The following is a 21,651-nucleotide window of genomic DNA, read 5'->3' on the forward strand; positions in this document are numbered from 1 at the left end:
GCCCGGGCAAAGTTGCTCCGGTAGAATCGAGGGCAGCGGGAGAGACCAGGGCCGTCACGCGCATCCCTACCCCACCCCCAACCCACTGAAGCAACCCCAACTTGCCAGAATCCCCTCCCCTCCCCCCACCCATAATTCCCCGCCGAAAGCTCAACAGGAGCAACACAGTCAGTGTTAGCAATGGGGTACACCCCATGGGGTCCGTCCAGAGTGCGCCCATATCCACCCCCAGCGGCCCGTCCCCTCTCACAACAGGGGAAGGCACGGGGAGGTGGCGCCTGGAATACGTTACCAACCGCTGTCCCACATCCGACCAAAGAAGTTCCAAACAGTCACAGCGTCTTCATGCTTGCATGTCCCTTGGGCTCGCATCTGTATTAAGCATATGACAATAGTTACTGAGTTCGCAGATCCATCTAGCACAAAAACACACCCTCATAGCTAGTGTTCATCTTCACGATCTTCCTCGCCACCAGCAGACCTCTCTGTACGCCCATTCTTCAGAGCCTTAAGAAATTCCTCTACCTGCTGCGGGTTTGTAAAGAAGTGCTGCCGTTCTTGGTGGGTAATTCTCAATTTAGCCGGGTAGAGTAGTGCATAATCAATTTGTTGGGCCCTCAGTTTCTTTTTAACATCGAGAAATTTACGCCGCTGTTCTTGCACGATAGGCGTGAAGTCTGGGTAAACGGTAAAGTTGACCCCATCACACGAAAGTGTCTGAGCCGTGCGAGCCGCTCGCAACGCCGTGTCCCGGTCTCTATAGTTTAGTAGCCGTGCAATGATGGGTCTAGGAGGAGCTCCCGGTTTTGGCCGCGGCCCAAGAGAGCGGTGTGCCCTCTCAACGATAAATTGCTTAGAAAAGGCGTCGGAACCAACGGCGGCCAGGAGGATCTTTTCCACGTAGTCTTCCATGCGCCCTGTATTGGTGGATTCTGGAATCCCTACCACGCGGATGTTATTGCGGCTGCTACGGGCTTCCAACTCCTCATTCTTTGCAGCTATAAGTCTCAAGACATTATCCATTCTGGAAAGCTGCGTGGTGTGGGTGGCTGTGGTATCGTCGTTATCGGATATCCTCCGCTCAGTTTCCGCAATCCTCTCTTCATGGATATCTATTTTCTGCGCGATGGCGTCCATTCTGGACGATAGCCGGTCCACTTTGTCCACAATTGTAGCAAAACCTTGCTTCATCTCTTGCATTAGGTGTTGTAGGTCTGTGGCCGGGGAGGAGGAACTCGCCTCGGGCGCGGGCGAGCTCTGGGCGCCTCCCGGGTCCTGCGCACCTCGCACCCCTTTCTTGGTCGCCGGGGGGTCAAACGTGAGCTTAGGCTGCCGGCTGTCCTGCTTGCCCATCGTGGGTGCTGAACCAGGTCTCAGTATGCCGGCTTCTGTTATCCTCAAGGGCACAGGCGGGCCCAGAAGTCCCGGACCGCACACAGCGCGACCTCAGTGGTGAGTACCAGGTCACCGGTGGGTCCGAACCAGCCTCCCCCGATCAGGGAGCAAAAGGCAGGTAAGAGGCGTCCACCACCACAGCCCCCAGAGGAAGAACCGGCCGCCGGGACCCCAATATCCAACGATGCCGTGCCAGGCAAATGGAGCGAAATGCCCCGCAGGTCGCAGGGTGCAGGGTCGCAGCGTCCGTAGCGTGTCGCCTCCCTCGAACCTCTAAACAGCAGGCCGGCACACGGGAGAGAGGCCAGCCAGGCACCGGCACATAAGAGATGAGCCCAGCACTCGTCGAGTCCCAGCAGATGGCCACGAGGCGGTGAGTCTCCGAGTCTCCCTCACCGGCCCAGGCACCTCACAGCCGCCCACCCCGGCGGGTGGGCGCAGTCTCGGACACCTTCTCGTCCTCCTCTGGCAGCAGGGGGAGGGGGGGGAGCGCCCCACCCACACGGGCTCTCAGCGCTGGCCTTCGCGTGAGCGGGTCGGCCAGACCAGGGCAGGGTACACCGCCGTCCACCCTGCCCGCTACCCGTCGAGCAGGTCGTATCTCGTCGTCATTGCTCCAGAGCCCCCACCGCACCGTTTTAGATATGCTTCTCCCTCGGATGGCGCCGTTCCGCACAGGGCCCCGGGTGCACAGATAATGCTCACGCAGCAACGTGACTCATAGCAGGGGGGTAGTGTCCGGCTGTGCCTCCCCCTCTCTCAGCGACCTCTCCGCCATCCGCACAGTCGTCAAGGTGCCGCCAACGCGGGTCCCCAGCACGGCCCACTTGCCTCGTGGTGAGCCTCGGACTTGCGTGGATCACACGCCGGGCGGCTCGCTCCGCCCCACGTCTGCTGAGCTCCCCTTCCGGCTACCGCCGCCGCTAACTCCGCCGCAGCTGGACGCACAGGGCTCCAACTTTCACCAAAGCAGCAGCAAAACACCTTCAACAGCCACGGGTAGTTTCGGTCGCGGGAGCAGCGGTTTAGACAGGATAAATTACGGATTTGAGTTCCAGGCTGCAGGAGCCTCACAGCAGTGCGGCCATTCTGCGTGCGCGCTCTCTAGCGCCCCCCGTCCCCTGAACAATACTTGCATCAATTCCATTTAATACTGCTGACTAAAGGTAATGTTATCTTGCAGGGGTTGACTAAATGGGGGATACACTTACTGAGGAAGCTACTCCCTACCAGCTAATTTTAGGTTGCCCAACAGCTGATTGTTCCCTCATGGGCATATTCACCTACTTTGCCTTCGGGCATTGAGCAGGGAGCACTACCCTCTGTTTCCTGAGGAAGTGATGAAGTAAAAATATTAGCCATGTTCTTAAAAGGACAGTCGGATAGACAACTGGTAACAAATCTATATTCCTCCATACAGGCCGAGGCCTCAACACTAAGGCCTAGTATCAATGTGCTTTGGGATGTCGACCTGGGATATATAATTATGGATAAAGAGTGGTCTTACTGTTGTAGCTAAATTGAGGACCTATCGGTATTTTTTCACCAGACAAACAATATTGTCCTCAACCTTTTTTCTCACAAATTACACCCCACGTCTGGTGTGTAAGATGTAACATGCTAGAAGTGGGCTTCCTGCTCCTGTTCTGAGCATGCCCACTGATCGCTAGGTACTGGGGCAAAGTAATTCATGTTTTAGGGGCTATACTAAGGGTACTCCATTCACTGTGTGATGGTTCACATCGATGGCACTACTGTTGGCAAAGAGGCGTGTGTCATTTGTGATTGATAGGAATCGCAAACCTACTGTGAGGACCTTGTTCTATGATATGATATACTACAAGGACCAACTGGAACTCTACTATTCCACTATTATCTCAGATGTGTGGTCTAAGAACATATTGGGCCCATTGAAAGCATACTTATTAACTCATTATATCAATGGCAACCTTTGAACATGACAACCCTTGACTCTTCAGGGATCGTGGAAACAGTTCAGTACTTTTTGCTCAGTCAATTGTGCTCACTTAGCGGTAAATTGCGATGGACGAAGGACCGCCACCGCCAGCCATGCGGTGGCGTTCCTTCCATACGCCCACCGTGAGTTTCCCCAGCCAAATTAGGATGGCGCAGGAAATCTCACAGCGACCTTGGCTGTCGCAAAGACCGTCCACCACGGAACCACCACAGGCAATCCTAGCAGTCACCGTCCGCCAAATTTCGATGATGGCTGGAGACAGCCTTTCCATGACAGTGGAACCGCCATGGAAAGGCTGGTGGGTATTGGGTTTGGTGGCCTGTTGCAGGCCCCCCTTGTTTTGGGGGAGGCAAGGGTCCACTTGGGGGGTACCCATGGCACCCACCTACATTTCACAGCACTAGGTGGTGAGTAGTGCTGAGATATGCACAACATTGCATTTTAGCATTGCGGCGGGTGCTGCTGTCAGCATCAACCGCCTTAATGTTAATATGCAGGATCTAACCGCCACGGTGGCAGTCGCATCCTGATCCAGTGTGCGGGACCCCCGCATGCATGGTAGATGGTCCCAGTTTACACCAGGATGGCGGACGGACTCCAGTCTGTCTGCCATCCTAATGAGCCCCTTAGTCTCAGAGTAAACGTTGGGGACATTTTTAATTAAGCATTTATTGAACCTGCACCATTCTATTATAAAACATATATGATGCAACAATCAGTAGAAAGAAGCAAACGTAAGACATTACAAGTACCAAAAAAGTGAAAAGCGGATACATTTCCCCCCTGGTGCTAAAGCCATGAATATATGCTGGCATTTATAAAAACAGTAATCTCTTTGTACTCCTGCGATGCAGACCCTACCATAGAGTACCTAGCATATGGATGGGTGGGAAGCCAAGTATCCCCTAGAAAAGAGCCAACCCAGAGAATGAAGGACCCCATCTTGGTCAGGAGTTGGACACCCCGCAAGGGATGTCAAACCACTGCGTGTTGAAGCTTCATCATGCAGGGACCTCCATGTTAGTGTCAGCGTAGGAGTGTCTCCTCTCTCTACCTAGTGAAGGTGCTGTTTATAGTAAAAATGTAGCCTTGGGGGTTCAACTACAATTGATATGTCACGAGAACGATTATGTAGATAAGCCTAAATGAAAAATTGTAAATGTGCAAAGTAGCCCTGTCACCCGAGGATGAAGATAATGATGACTTTTGTACAGAGTATGGTAATCCTTTTATGTCTGTCATGTACAGGGGATTTAAGATATGATGGTAAGAATCCTCTTGCATAATAAATTAGGATAGTTTCAAGGAAAGCAATTGATATTTATTCAGCACATAACTGGGTGATGGGTCATTGCTAGAACTGTTATGCAGAGCAAGTTAGGACAAATGTAGGTATAAGGTCACTTTGCTACTTAGGCCTAGGTTAGGAAACATATCAATCTGACCCAGACGGATGACCAGATAGTTAGGCACAGATCTCCTTGCCAGACACTCTAGGCACTGGGATATCAAGTTGGCCTATTTTGTACAGCTAGGCAGAAAGGTTTGATGCAAGGCAGTGTCGCTATAAGGTGAGAGCATGCCCAGCTCAAAACAGCCTGGATTTAGAGCAGGAGTTTCAGATTCCCATATTGCCAGCTTTTTTCTCTCCAGCTCTGGTCTTGAGCAGCACTCTCTCACCTCCGGTATTCAGTCAAAATATTGAGTTGGAAATGTCGATTTACACTAATACAGAGTTTTAAATATTGTGTCTCAGAAATATCGACAGCAAAAATATTGTGCTCAAGAAAATCAACTTTAAGGTAAGAAATATTAATTTAAAAAAACTATAGAAGTCATTGAAATTGTTTCCAAATATATAGTTGTTTAACATTTATTTTTTCATTAGTATATATTTTATATGAATGTGATGTATGTTTTGTAGAGGTATTGCTTATGTTTTTTAATATATGTGTTACATTTCTAGTAGTTATAAATTTTACCTTAATTACAATTTGTGTTTTTTAGTTCTGTAGTGGGTTGTGGTTTATAGGGGAATAGGGTGGGAAGTAATTTAAATATAATAAATTAATGAATATATTTACTGATTTTTTTAATTGAGAATTTATAATGTTAATTGTGTTTTTAGTTTTTTCTGGTAAGTTTTAGGTGGGCGTTGTGGGGTTTATAGGGGTAAAGGGTGGGAAGTAATTTATTTTTAATTAATTAAAAATGAGTTGTTAATTAATATTAAATATTTAATTGACACATAATTATGGTAATTGTGTAATTAATTTTAGGTGTGGGTTGTGTGGTTTTTAGGGCTAAAAGGTAGAAAGTAATGTATTTTTAATTAATGATTAGTTGATATTTAATATAAATTAATTAATTGATAATTAGAGTAATTGTTTAATTATTTTTTTTGTGTGGGTTTGTGTTTATGGGGATGAAGGGAGGAGAGTAAATTAATTTTATTTATTTTATCATTAATTATTAAATACTATTAGTTATTTAATTGAAAAAAAAATTTAATTGTGTAATTGATTTATTTTCAGTTTAATTTTAGGTGTGGGTTGTGGGGATTATAGGTGCAAAAGGTGAGAAGTTAATTACAATTTATGTGTTTTAATTTGTTTTTAATTATTAAAATTTTTTAATTGATTGTTAATTATGCAAATACATTTTTTCGATGTGGGCTGTGGGTATTGTAGTGTTTTAGGGTTCGAAGTAAATAGACAAAATTTATGTAATAATTCATATTGTTCTTAATAAATAATTTCTAAATAGAAATATATTATTTGTTCAAAAACAATTTTTTTATTTTATTTAATATAATATTTGTAGGTATTTATGATACGTATTTAACATTATGTTATGCTTTTATTTTAATATTTTTTTTAATATTAAATAGAGTTTTATTTTTAACATATTTATATTTTTGCATTTACTTTTTATAAAATATATTTTTATTTTGTTGATATTTTGTTTGTTTTTAATTGTGAACTGACTGGAGTGAGAATAGTAACTTTTACCTCTCCGCTATCCAACACTTTCCCTGTTTATGCACTCATTGGAGTGGGGATAGTAGTCTTTACCCCTCTGCTATCCTACACTTTCCCTACTGTTGCACTCACTGAAGTGTGAATAATACATTTTATCCCTCTACTATCGAACACTTGCCCTACTGTTGCACTCACTGGAGTTAGAAAAGTAATTTTTACACCTTCACTATTCAACCCTTTCCCTACAGTTACACTTATTGGAGTGGAAATAGTAATTTTTACCCCTCCACAACTAAACACTTTCCCTACTAATTTACTGACTGGAGTGAGAATAGTAAATTGTATAATAATAATAATAATAATAATAATACAGAGTTTTATAGAGCGCGAACAGCTACCTCACAAGCAGGTGTCCCGGTGCTAAACGCAGGCAGAGAAACATATACCGAAATTCAAGTCAATTAGCGAGGTTGGGTGAAGAGCCAGGTTTTCAACATTGTTTTAAAACGAGATTCAGTGGGGGCCTGTTGGAGCTCAGGGGGGAGTGAGTTCCAAAGCATCGCTACATTGGCCGAAAACGTTCTACCACCCAGACGAGCCTTTTTTATTCGAGGGACTGCTAGCTGGATCCGGCAGTTGGAGCGAAGAGAGCGAGACTGCGTGTATCTTGGCAGCCGATCCCTCAAATATATTGGACACGAGCCAAACAAGGATCTGAAGGCTAGCGTAAGTGCCTTGAATTTGATCCTGTGGGCTACTGGTAACCAATGAAGTGATCGAAGATGCGGAGAGACAGAGTGCTTGAATGGAATATGCATTAACAGTCTCGCAGCCGCATTCTGGACCACTTGCAGACGTTGAGTTAAGTATTTGGGCAAGCCCAGGAGCAGGCCGTTCGCGTAATCCAATCTGGGTGTGACTGTCGCATGGATTACCGTTTTCCTGCAGTTCACCGGAAGAAGTCGCAAGATTTTGCGAAGATTCCTAAGTTTACCCAAACAGCAACCCATCAGCTGTTGTGTGTTTGAGACAAAGGACAGATTGTTGTCCCAACGCACTCCCAGATTTTTTGCCGAGGGACTGGGGGAAGGGGGGGGGGCCCATTGCCATCGGCCACCAGAGCTCAGAGGGGGGCGGGGTGCCTTTGCCAAAGAAAAGCACTTCAGTTTTATCGGCATTGAGCTTTAATTTATTAGTATTCATCCAGCGCGCCACATCATAAAGACAGCCTTTAAAACTTGAGAGGGCTGCCTCTGACACCTCTGCATATGGAAACACAAGCTGGGTGTCATCGGCATAGGATACTGCCTTGACCCCCCAGTTAGCAATAAGCGTAAAGAGTGGGGCCATATAGATATTGAATAATAGTGGACTGAGCGCCGAGCCCTGAGGTACACCACAGCATAACGGCTTGGGTGTAGAGGAAGCGGTCCCCAGGGCCACCTTCTGGGTTCTCTGGGACAAGTATGAGTGTAGCCAGTCCAGCGCTTGATCCTGTATGCCCACTTCTGACAATCGCATCATCAACCTTGCGTGGTCGACGGTGTCAAAAGCTGCCGACAGATCCAGGAGCACCAGCAAAGCTGAGTCTCCCGAATCCAACGACCATCTTATTGACTCTGCCACCTCGATCAGAGCTGTCTCGGTGGTAAAGCCGGGTCTAAAGCCTGACTGTGTCTCGTGCAGAATCTTGTTGTCCTCTATATATTTGCTAAGCTGCCGCTGGATAACTTTCTCCAGCATCTTGCCCGGGGCAGCCAGTAGGGAGATAGGGCGAAGGTTGCTGAGATCCTTAGGATATCCATTAGGCTTTTTCTTTAGTGGGAGGAGGGTAGCATGTTTCCATAAATCTAGGAAGACCCCCGAGAAAATGGACGTATTCCAAACGTGTTGTAGAAAAGGGGCCACAAAATCCGCCATTGTGCACCACAATTTTGGGGGTCAGGGGTCGTCCGGCGAGCCCGACTTGCAGCACCTTAATTCCTGCATGACCGCGGACAGAGTTACTGGTTGGAAGCAGGTTAACGGACCGCTTGTCAACACTTTGACAAACTGATCTGTTTTCTCCGTTGTTACCTCTGGGCTGAATGAGTCGTAAACACGCATAATCTTTTGGTCGAAGAAGTCCGAGATTTTATTACAGAGAGTGACCGAAGGCGGTATCTCCCTTTCAATACATCTGGGTTTAAAAAAGGACTGAACCACCTTGAAGACTTCCTTGCTGGAATGTTCTGCCTGTTCAATCGAAACTGCAAAAAACTGTTTTTTTGCCTTTCTAACCGCCTTCTGAAATTTATGGGAAGCCACCTTATATTGTGTTCTTTCCTGGGTCCCATAGTTTACCCTCCACAGCCTCTCTAACCGTTTACATTTTGCCTTCTCAATTCTAAGGTCCTGTGAGAATCATGGAGCAGAAGGCGAGTCACTCTTAGACACAGCGCGTTTAGCTGGAGCAATGGACGAAATCATATTCCCAATCAAGTGATGAAACCGCAGAGCGTCAGTGTTGGCATTCAGAGTTAACGTGGGTTTGTTCTGCGCCAGCACTGGGCCCATAGCGGTAGGGACTAGCTTCGTCCATTGTCTTCTCATAAAAACTCGCTTGCTTGGCATTGGTCTGTCAGCTGCCAGATTTATTAAAAAAGGCTTAAGCAGGTGGTCTGACCAGAGTAATGGCAGGGTCTCTTCCATCGTCACCTTTTCAATATTAGAGAGGATGAGATCGAGTGTGTGACCCGCTCTGTGTGTGGGGCCCTCATTGATTAAACTCAGATTAGCAGCATTCAGAGTGGCCCTTAGTATCTCTGCTTGGGCACAGTCCGTTCTGTCCATATGGATGTTAAAATCCCCCACTACAAGAAAGTAAGGAGGGAGCACTGCACTATCACGTCCAACAGGGCAATAAGATTAGAATCATTCCCACCAGGAGGGCGGTAGATAACTAGCCCTGCTAAGGAGGTCTGAGAGCCCACCTGAATGCAGAAATGTAATCCCTCCATACCCGCGATCAACATAGGGGCAGAGGATGTTAATGTGAACTGTTCTTTGAATATAGCAGCTACCCCTCCACCTCTTTTTCCACCCACTTGGTTAGCGAGACACATTGTGTAGCCCAGGGGTACTGCCAAAGCTATTGCAGTCACATTATCCTCACTAAGCCAAGTTTCAGTCAGAAATAAAACATCCCAGTCATGACCTTCCAATAGCAGCCAGATATCATTGGCATGCTTTGAAAGGGATCTGCAGTTCAACAGCCCCGCTCTTAGACTTCTATTACTGAGCGGTCTGGACTTACAGAGCCCCTTCTCCTCTCCATTATCCCACACACCAAAGGATTTCCCACACGTCCCGCAGATGTGAGCGAGGGGGAAAGATCTTGGGTCAAACCTGTGAGTGCAGCACACGGCGTCTGTATTAAGCCTCCACAGATCATCTCGAGACCACACGATCCTTTCCCTATCTGTACCACCACGAGCAGCATGCCTGGCCCCGGCCGCAGACTGGTCGCGGACGGGCGCAGACGGGCTTGCCTTTGGCGCGCCTTCGCCGCGCCGTGCCGCCAGCGCGCCCGCTGCGCGCGTCTGCTGCGCGCGTCCGCTGCGCGCGTCCGCTGCGCGTTAGCCAGGGCATCCGTTTTAAGCGTGTAGAAATGCAACAACTAGAGCGCTGACTGCCGTGCACCGGAAGTAGCAAACTCCCTCCACATCAATCGGGACGACACCCGCGGTGGAACGGGGAGGAGCAACCGGTCACGGCAAGTACTCAGGACCGAATTCAGGTAAATCTTAGTGCAAATGGCAATGTTTTAAAATACATAAATGTGCAAATGACGCGTTTTAAAAAACATATATGTGCAAATAACGCTGAGGGAGAATCACAATTTTAAAAATGCCGGTGGTAAGGTGTAGGTTATTTTAAAGTATGGGCTGCACACAACACATTAAAATGACTGACTGAAAGTACTGGCTCAATCAACACAGGTCATCTAACAGGACATTGCAGTATTGTCTCTCTGCGCACGTCCGCTGGGCGTTAGCCAGGGCATCCGTTTTAAGGGTGTAGAAATGCAACAACTAGAGCGCTGACTGCCGTGCACCGGAAGTAGCAAACTCCCTCCACATCAATCGGGACGACACCCGCGGTGGAACGGGGAGGAGCAACTGGTCACGGCAAGTACTCAGGTCCGAATTCAGGTAAATCTTTGTGCAAATGGCAATGTTTTAAAATACATAAATGTGCAAATGACGCGTTTTAAAAAACATATATGTGCAAATAACGCTGAGGGAGAATCACAATTTTAAAAATGCCGGTGGTAAGGTGTAGGTTATTTTAAAGTATGGGCTGCACACAACACATTAAAATGACTGACTAAAAGTACTGGCTCAATCAACACAGGTCATCTAACAGGACATTGCAGTATTGTCTCTCTGCGTGCGTCCCTCCACTATCTAACACTTTCCCTACTGTTGCACACACTGGAGTGGGAAATTTAAGTTTAAAGATTTTTAAATAATTTCATGTTTATATATGTATATATATATATTCAATGAAAAAACCAAAGGTTTCACACATGTTATAGTTAGCTGGACATTTCACTCGTAAAAAACCATTGAAATTCCCCCGTTATATTTAGTTCAGCTAACTATAACTCGCGCGCCCGCAATGCACTACTGATGACGTCACATATTACATCACTCATGACATGGTCACTGACATCACTCATGACATCACTGATGACATCTCAAATGACATAACTGATGACATCACTGATGACATCATCCAGTGATTGTGTGTTTTTCTGAAAATTAAATATTTTTTATATTTATGTATATCTCAAGGTCAATGGAAGAATAAATGGGTATATAAGTGTCTAAATGGATGCTTTTTTTAAAAAAAAAATTTGTGTAACTGACTGATTAAGTGTATCATAGTGAATACATGGCTTACTGAGTAATCTTTAAATATTTAAATATCTGTATCAGTTTCTTACTTTGTGTATAAGTGGCTGCATGGGTTGGTGAGTAGCTACATGAGTGTCTATATAGGTTATTAGTTGGTTTTTTATAAGTATGAGTGTCTGAGTTTCTGTATGGTTCGGTGGGGGGTATTACTTAGTGCATAGGTGCATGAATGAGTGACTCACTGTTTGTATGTGTTGAATACAGCATGTGTGCAGGACTGTATGGTTGGATGAGTGTGTGCATGGGTGTGTTAGTGAGTGAATGACTGTCTCTATAGTGTCTTTATGAGTAACTACATATGTTTTAAACTAGTATATGTGACTATTGGTGTATATAAGTGAGTATATGTGAGAGTGAGAGTTTGGAAGAGTTCCTGTATGAATAAGCATGTGTTTCTATAAGTGATTGTTTAAAAGACTAAGTATGTGTAAGTTTCTGTAGAAGTAAGTGTGGTGGTGTGTGTATAACTGTATATGCAAGTAAATGGATGTTTGATTCTTTATTAGCATGAGTGACTATGTGTGTGAGTAACTCTATGGATGAGTGGCGTTGTGTAACAGGATGTATAGGTGTGTGAGTACATATGATGAGTGAGTACATGTATGAGTGACTGTAGAGGACTGTTGGTGAATGACTGTATGTGTATGTGGTTCTTAGAATTACTGAATAGGTTGTTGTAACTAATATTGATTTGTTCATTATTTTGAACATTTTAGTTTCTATTTTTGAATGTGTGTTTCAATGGTTATATTAGGGGAAGAGGAGGTCTGCCACTCTATCACAAGGATGATGTAATCAGTGATGTCATCAGTGATGTCATTTGAGATGTCATCAGTGATGTCATGAGTGATGTCAGTGACCATGTCATGAGTGATGTAATATGTGACGTCATCAGTAGTGCATTGTGGGCGCGCGAGTTATAGTTAGCTGAACTAACTATAACGGGGGAATTCCAATGTTTTTTTACGAGTGAAATGTCCAGCTAACTATAACTTGTGTGAAACCTTTGGTTTTTTCATTGAATTTCTAAGGTTTTTTAAATGCTAATTCCTAACTATAACGTGTGTGAAACCCATGGTTTTTTCAGTGAATTTGCAAGGTTTTTTAAATGCTAATTCCTAACTATAACGTGAGTGAAACCCATGGTTTTTTCAGTGAATTTGCAAGGTTTTTAAAATGCTATTTTTTTTTTTCTTTTTTTTTTACATATTTTTATTTTAATTTTCTATCATTTTTTAAAGACTATGGTTAAATTTTAAAAATTCTACAATATGTTTTTTTTTACCATTTTTATAAAATAAACAGGTAAGATTTATTAGTATAACTTTTTTTTGTTTTTCCATTTTTTTTTATTTTTTATTTTTTTTTAAACGTACGCGTACGGTAAGCGCACGTGTTGCTTTAATTACGTTAGATTTCTACGCTGTTTGCGTTTATTTACGTAATTTGCGTATACGCACGTCACGCGCGCACAGCGCGTAACGCGTACGCTGCACGCGCACGTTATGCGGAAGTGAAGGGGCGTGCCTGTTGTGCGCATGCGCGCGTGTCTTTTTTACGCGCATGCGTACTTTTGCCGTAAGCGCACCGTAAGCGCTCCGTAAGCGTACGGTAGGTCATGTGATCAAGAAACAAGACTTTTGATTGGTTTTTACAAATTTCAGTTCTAGAACTCTCCTACACCACACCCATTCCCCTCATTTCTGCTTGTGATCCCTTAGGAGAAGGAGCTGGGTTGTCTTTGTGATACGATGGCAGAACAGCAGAGCCCTTCTGAGAGTGAGGCTAGCAGCACTACCTTGAGGCAGAGAATGAGGAAACAAAAGACCTGTTTCATATGGGAGTATTTTATTTTTCCAGAGGGCAAGAAAAAGGTAAATGCACCCTTAGTGACTTGTAAGCTGTGTAAGCGTGTACTTTCAAGAGGGAATCCCAACAAGAAGTATTCCTTCGGGAATCACACCATGTTGAGACACCTTAAGGATGTACACAGAATAACACATGCTCGACATACTGAAGGTAACCCTTCAGTAAGTCAACCAAGCACATCCACAGCAGCTCAGCCTGGACCATCATCTGCAGGGCCGAGTCCATCTTCGGCAGGTCAGGTGAGCCCTTCATCTGTGGGGGGAGCATCTCCTTTTTCTCGTCCTCTGGAAATTAACCCTCGGTTTCTGAGGGTTGAAATACGGTGCGCCACTTGTCATGATCTAATTTGTTATAGGGAGACCAGTATTTCCCTAGTGAACAATAAAATAGATCAGCACATTTGTCGTACCGTCTAATATTCCCATTCTTTCTTTCCTCTGTCCCTGCATGAACACAACGGCTCTTTTAAGAGCCAACCTTACCTTTCAACTTTTTTTTATATATTTTTTAAAACTTTTTTTTGATTTTTTTTTACCGTACGCGTACGGTACGCGTAATAATTTTTATTTTTTTTTAAAAAAACCACTAAAAATCAATTATCACATTACAAGGTCCTTGAGAGACTACAATGAAAAACTGAAAATGTGATTGTGGAGAAGTGGAAAAAATGGACCATGAAATTTTTAACTTACCATACCCACTCAAAAAAAGATTATTTTTTTTAATTTTTTTTTTAATTGCTTTACAAATGGTTCTAGTTTTCGAAAATGTTCTATCTCAATCTGAAAAAAAAGAAAAAAGTATTAATATTTAATAAAACATTTTATAATACAGTACACATATTTACATATTTTTCAAAAAAAATATTTGCCTTTTTTTTGCTGTTTTCAGAATATATTGCATTTCACTATAAATTGTGAAAGCAATTTCATTCATCATTTAACAGCGGGCAAAAAAAAAATTAACAATCTCAAAGATTGTTTTAAAAAAGCCCACAATCTCTTTTTGCATAAACATAACTTTATAGAAATGCATAATATTCTTAAAAAATATCATCTAATATCAATACTTATTTCTTTAAAATACCGTCTGATATTTTTGTTTCAGAAGTATAATCAAAAAAATATATCTCAAATAACTCCCCAATACATCTGGTTCCATTTCCTTTAGGCCAAATAGTAATTTTAAAATTCTTTTCTGATTAAATTTCCAATGGTAATCCAATAAAAATCTAAAGTTTAAATTGTACAGATCTCACCGATTCTCTGTAACATTTTGGTTTCCGAAAGATTTATTAATGATTAAATAAGTCCACAATAGAATTGTTTACCTTTCCGCATGGCCAAATAGTAATTTTAAAAATCTTTTTTGAATAAATTTCCAATGGCAATCCAATAACATTCCAAAATTTAAATTGTGCAGATGTTACCGATTTTTTCTAAAGTTTTGGATATCCAAAGTTTCATTAAAAAATTGAAAAATTCCACATTACAATTGGTTACCTTTCCATTAGGCCAAATGATAATTTGTAAAATCTTTTTATTTGTAAATTCCAATGGTAATCCAATAAAATGGTAAAAATGTTTTGTCCAGATGTTGCCAAATCTCTCTAAAATTTAGGTTTCAGGAAGATTAGATAGGAATTTGCTAAATCAAAAGGCAAACGTTGCTTAAAAAACAATTGGGAATCATTACACAGTGTCCAGCCTTTTTCACATTTAAGATACACTGTGTAATGACCAGAAGTTACAGTAGGTCCATCATGGAAAATTATTGCAACTGTTACAAAAGTTTTTCCTGAAATTGATAATTGCTGTCCTGTAAACTTCTTTATTAAAGTATCTAATTTTGAACCATCAGCTTTACAGCGTTGCATCATTAAAATTACATACTGTCCGTATTCCTTTAAAATTAACGTTGAAAACATGTCAGATTGACACTCACTGCATTCCATGCTATGATTAACATCTTTAACTAATTTAGCAAAAGTGACTGTTTTACTTTCTGGCAATGTTAAATAAATAAGCCTTTCAGAATCAACATTAGAGCCACATATATTATAACAGTTTTCACAACTATGTTCCCATTTATAAGAGAGACCAAATACATTTTCAATGGGAACCCCTTCTTCTTCCAGTACCTGAAGAAAAAACATCAAGAATTCCTGTGCGTCTTGCTGTACATTTTGAGAAAACTGTGTTCGTCCTGAACATACATCTAAAAGTTTTCTAATTTCAGTAGCACTTTCTATTTGAGTTTTATCATTACTCAGCTTTTGAAAAAGGAGACTCAACTCAGAACAGAATCTTTTTCCCTGATTTACTATTATCTGCTCTTGCACACTTTCCAGATAAAATGCAACATTCAGCACTACATTTGCGTAGCAGTTGACACCAGAGCTATTTTCAAAATGACATCCTACAACCTGTTCTTCATTTTCCTTTTTCTTTTTGCTTGCAATTACATCACTCCTCTTTTTTTTCCTCCTCTCTACATCTTCATTACAGATATTCTCATTTCTCCTTTTACGAGAAACTACACGTTTCTCCAACACAGGATACTGACGTAAATGAGGAGCATAGCTTCTTCTTAATCTATTATACTCCTTTACACAATTTGCATCAGCACTAACTTTTGAGTCATCAAAGTCTATCATGAATAATCCTGATAATGTTTTCACTCGTGACAAAGCAACATATGCCAAACCTTCTTTGAACACAGTTGAACCAATGTTCACAAATGCACAATCTACAGCCAATCCTTGAGACTTGTGAATAGTTACAGCATATGCTAGAGAAAATGGAAACTGCTTCCTACGTACATATAAGTCTTTCACAAGCATGAAACGAACTGAACAACGACAAATGTCTTTTACTTCTTCTATCTGATCAAATTTTATTTTAAACATTCAATTCCATCTTTTTTCTGATAATTAATAAAACCCACAACTCTTCCCATAGCTCCATTAACTAAACCTTTTTCAACATCCAAATTTCTCCTTAAAAATACTCTACAGTTCATGCAAACATATAGATTTTTTTCTAATCCAGCTGTTTTGGAAATGTTCTTCTCTAGTGAATCCAATTTATTTTTCAGTGTGCCTGTTAATGTGACAGTAATTCTTCCATCCTCATTTTTGTCCACTGCTTCCAATTTCCTGATATCTTCCATTTCCAATTTCAAAAGCTCCTCATTGAATATTGAGCATTCACGTAGAGTTGGCATTAAGCAAATGACACTTTTCTTTTCTGCAATGTTCTTGTATATGTTCTCTGCAACTATTTCTTCCTTTGGAAATAAATTATGTAGCAGTCGACTCTGTAATGCTTTCGTGCCAGCTTCAGTGAGTAGTCCAATTCTGATATCTTTCAGAATACTTCCATATTCTTTATCGTTTGCTTGCCTCATATTAGTAGTAAGTTCCTTGTACTCAAAGAAGGACCAAATATTTGTATTACCGATGCTTCCCAATGACTTCTTCGTGTCTTCATGTGTCACAGTATTAAACTCTGGTTGTCCTTTAACTGGAGTAAGTTGCAAAAGATCTCCAAAAACTATGACGTGTTTTCCTCCAAATAACACGTCATAGTCTGTCTTCAGAATTTGCTGCATTCTTAAATGCACAAAGGCAAGCATTAAGTTTGATACCATGCTCACCTCATCAATAATGAGAACTTGCATCTTCTTCAATACTCTTGAAACTTCCAAGCATGCTTCTCCAGTTAGCTTGTTGTATTGTATTTTGTTCTCATGCTCCACTGGTAACATTAGCAAACGATGTAAAGTGATTCCTTTTATGTTATATGCTGCTAACCCAGTTGGAGCAGTAACCACACAAGACAAAGTAGAATCCGTTTTTTGCAGTAGGTAGCTTCTGATGACTTTTATAAGGAAACTTTTTCCAGTTCCAGCTTGTCCGCTTACATACATCCTGATTGGATGAAATGATGTGCATGAGCACTCTTTTTTTTCATGTAGAAATCCGTGATCAATTTTGTTTCTGATCTCTTCATAAATTTGTTGCTGCTCTTTGTTCAGTTGTCTTTCCAAATTTTGTAAGTCTATAAATTCTTCTTGAGCTTGATTCATAGCCGTTTCCACTTCATTCATGGCTATTGATGCTTCATTTTCAACGATTGGTTGTCCTAGGGGATCTTGAGTGAGTGTTCCTGAACTTTGGCTGTCCTGAGAACTGTCTCTAGCTATTTCTGCTGCAATTGTAGTTTCCTGTTCAATTTCTTCATTTAACATTTGCAGATAAGCTGAGAATGTACTGCATTGTATGCTGTCTTTGCAAGCATTAAAAGAATCTTCATAGCTTTGAAATTCTCCCAGTAGTTCATCCTCTGTACGCCATGGTTTAAACAACTGTAAAAGAGCCAAGTAGTAAAATTCCTTTTTGTCAGTAGTGTCGCAACTCAGCTTCCTGTGATTTATCAAACTTCCTTTTGTTTGCTTCACCAAACATCCTTCCTCACCAATGACTTTATATTTTCCATTGTTGATGTCTTCTGTGGCTTTCCGTGAATAAATGTAGTTCTGCAGCACTTCATAGAGACACATGTTCTCCAGATGATGACTTCTCTTGGGATAATATATGTCCAACATGTTTGATTTCAAAATATCTGTACTTTCTGGGTCATTCTCGGCCAAATATTCCATTTCTCCAACAGATTTCAGTACCCGATTTCTCATTGCTGCAAGGCCTAAACTTGCCCAAATTATTCTTCTTGATTTCGAGTAGAGACTTGCAGAAGATAACGTATCTGAACATTCGTAGGATCCAATTTCTCGATGCGATAACATCTTCAAACTGAAACTGTACAGCTTCTTACTGACAGTTTTCTCGTGAGAAATCTCTTCCCACATTTCCTTCAATTCTGTTTTTTCTGATTTCGTAATGTAAGACGTTACATATCGAGCAACAGCAATGGAATTGTCAGCTACATACTGTATATCCATGTTAGCATTCCACATGGATAACATGACTGGGTTGTAGTCATTTATATTTTTTGATTCTTCTTTTCTTTTAAGGTTGTAGGTATTCTTAGGTGATTTTCTTGTGATAGTATGTCTCACAGATGACATAAAACTGTTTACTCTTCCATTTGAAAGAACAGGTCTAGGAAATCCAAATTGACATTTAGTGTAGTATTTATCTTTGCTCTTGTATTTCCGTCGACAGTATTTTCCACACCGATGACATTGGAAACGTAAAACTTGCTCCTTTAACTTTTTCTCTTCTGTGTTTTTTGGTATAGCACATGTTGCATATTCTTCAATGTAAGATAACACTGCTTCATCAGCATCTGTTCCAAACTTTGGGGCTTCTTTGATCCACAACAGCATATGAATATGAGGAGCACCTCTTCCCTGGTACTCTTTTCTCCAAAAGAAATCCACTACTTCTCCTAGAGGTGGATTTTTTTTATTGCAGATGAACGACATCATAGCCTCAAATCTATGATTGAAATATCTGCAAACATTAACCGGATCCAATGAGCACAGTTCTCCTCCTGTCTTGTATTCGATGTTTTTAATGTTTGAATTTGCCTCTCGTAGAAAATCCAGTAAATCATCCCAAGCGTACTCAGCACAGCTTAGGGTAACGAACCATGTTGGTGTTCCTAAATTCCGTAACATGCATTTTAATTCACCATGGCGTCTGTACCAATATTCATTTGTCCCACGCTGACAAGCCATCAGATTGATCAGTTGTGTTTCCAAATGATCATCTCGGTGCTGCACTTTCTCCATAAAATCCTTAGCAGACACACTTTGTAAATGTACTCCACTTTTTAAAATGTGATTTACTGCATAAGACAGTGCAGACAAGTCGCTTTCAAATAAAAGATGGAACAAATAAGGAATACTTTGTCGAAATCTGGGATCTTCAGCATATAGTCTTGTAGTCCGATACTCAGAAGCTGGAATCTGTTCCGGACGTTCATCGTATCATCCTCCTTTTCCTTTAGGAAACAGCTGGGGAAAACATCGAGCTTCCAAGCTCTCCTCCCATACACTCACGGGAGTTCCTTTTGCTTTCTTCATCTGAAACAGATCAATATTGTCTCCCATAACTTCTTTTGAATGAAGAGGATGTATGCTAAAATGTTCATAAATTTCTTCTTCCTTTGACTTGTCCACTTTTTCAATTTGTCCAGTTGGTGTTTCTGTGTCTTCTTGTAAATCTTCTTCTTCTTCTTCTTCTTCTATATAAATTGATTCATACCATTTGTTATTCCTTTTCAAATACAAATTTGCTCTTTGTACTTTCCGTACATCTACCAGCTCCTGCCAAATCTTCTTATTCTTTGTAGGTACACCATTAACCAGAATAATTAATGGTTCAGTTTCCAAAGTATCCGCATCAATAGTTTCCATATTTTTTTTCAAATTCAAGGGCAAATACACCACTCTACCTTTTAAACCTCTCAGTAAATCTGAAGGAGGTAATTTACCAGTTTTGGGCTCCATACGTACTATGGTCTGGAACAGATGAACACATTGAATGAGTATAGACTCATATGTATTTAATTCAGAAAGTTCAGCAGGAATAGCATCCAATTCTAAATTATTATGTACAGCTCTGGTCGGCATTCTATTTTCCTCTAACTTGTTGTAACAGTATTTACAAATACGCTGATCTTCACCCAATTGAAAACAATTTTCAAGAAATATATAAGTGGCAAAATCCTTCCACTTATAATTATCTTCATTTTCACTCTTTCTGTAGAGATCAACATTCCTAGTTTGTTTTCTATAATAAGTTCTGCGGCAACAAATACAAGTAATATTTGGTCTTTCATTAGAGATTATTGCAAAATTTGTTATGTGATCATTAAATGTCTTACTTACAGAGGGTTCTACATTCTCTTCCACTTCTTCCTCATTTACTGTGTCCTTTTCTGCACTGTTTTGTTCAGGACCAAAGTAACAAAACTGAATTTCATCAACAACCTTCTCTACATCTGATACCGATCCACGGAACAGAGCCCTATTCAATTCATCTAACTTTATTGCTGGACTTTTAGCAAAATACAACCGTCTCACAAACTTTCTCATTTCAGTATGATGAACAGCCAGCATCCTAAAATGATGGAAACCACTATTACACACTTTTCTAGATAGACAAGCCAGAGAATGACCCTGCAAACCAGTATTCTCTCTCACTCTGCATGGATCTAGACTTTGAAGCACCTTAATCTTCTGTTTTACACTTTTTTTACTATATTCTCTTAGAAACTCACGAAATTTATCAATAGATTCCTGACGCACAGTGCAAATACTACTACAATTCCAAGTGTACACTGGGGCTTTAGGACGTCTCCCCATAGCCTCATCCGCCATCACTTGTACCTCATCTCTTGGAACCATTATCTCCTTCTCCATTATGCAACCATTTTTCACTTCGTAAGCACGACCTCTGGTGTCAACTGCATGCAGCAAACTATTACTTTGAAAATAGCTCTCTTCATTAAAAAAAGGTTCACTACTTGAACTATGCATCCATTTTCCTAAAAACACTTTACAAAAGTTTGTTCTGTTCACTACTCTTTTCCTTTTGCTTTGTGATTTCAGTACATTAAACATTTTATCTAATGTACGCATCCTATTCAAAATTAAAATGAATAGTTTCCTTTTTAATTCTAATGCCTTTGCTGCAATGGCTTCAATTTCTTTTTTTCTCTTATAAAACTTAGCCTTTTGCTTATATTTCTTCACATCCTTTATCAAATTGGACATAATTCTTCTCTGAAACATTTTTCTACGTATCTCTTTAAACGCTGTTTTTCTGTTTAAGTTAATCTTTTTAGTTGCAGAAGGTATATTTGCATTAACTAAATTCTCAATTTTTTCCTGTCCTTTTTTATTGAAAACATTCTTTCCAGTACAGACATTTTGTACATTTTTCCTTTTTTTGAATATGTTCTTTAAAAAAATTTTTGTCTGCTTACCAGAAGATTTTTTCTTTTTCCCAACATGAGCATCTCCCACTAACTTAGGTCCTCCAGTTGTCTTCAAATATAGGTTTTTTTTGTGGTCTTTCTTTACTCTGGATTTTGTAGGCATCTTAAATTTTGTTCACTGCTCTTCAGCAATACCTGAAAAAAACTAAAAAAAAATTCCTTTATTTTATTTAAATATATTACTACATTTTTTATGTTCTTTAGAAATCTTAAAATACTATAAACCCCTTTCGTATACTTGGAAATCACAATAACACCTTCACCAATTAAATATCTAAAAACAATTCCTGTGTGCACACAGAGTCATGCTTTCACATTAGTCACAAAATGAAATTTCTTTGCCATTTTGAAAGCACACTTACTACTCTTTTTTTTGGCAAGTGATAATCACTTTTACAGACTGACACATTATGAATCCACTTTTCAGATTCTTAAAAAAGCACATGTCCAAACTGCTTTTTCAGACCACCACCATGTGTAACCTGGGTGACTGCCTA

The 21,651-nt window shown here is 41.0% G+C and overlaps 1 pseudogene; it reads left to right on the plus strand.

Annotated features, from left to right (window-relative positions):
- Window positions 1-1,126: 1,126 nt before the first annotated feature.
- The window catches only part of LOC146811154 (homeobox protein Hox-D13 pseudogene), a 30,416-nt pseudogene continuing 9,891 nt past the window's right edge, over window positions 1,127-21,651 (plus strand).

This window comes from Triturus cristatus, chromosome 7, assembly GCF_964204655.1.
Source record: "Triturus cristatus chromosome 7, aTriCri1.1, whole genome shotgun sequence".
In the NCBI taxonomy this organism is placed as follows: domain Eukaryota; kingdom Metazoa; phylum Chordata; class Amphibia; order Caudata; family Salamandridae; genus Triturus; species Triturus cristatus.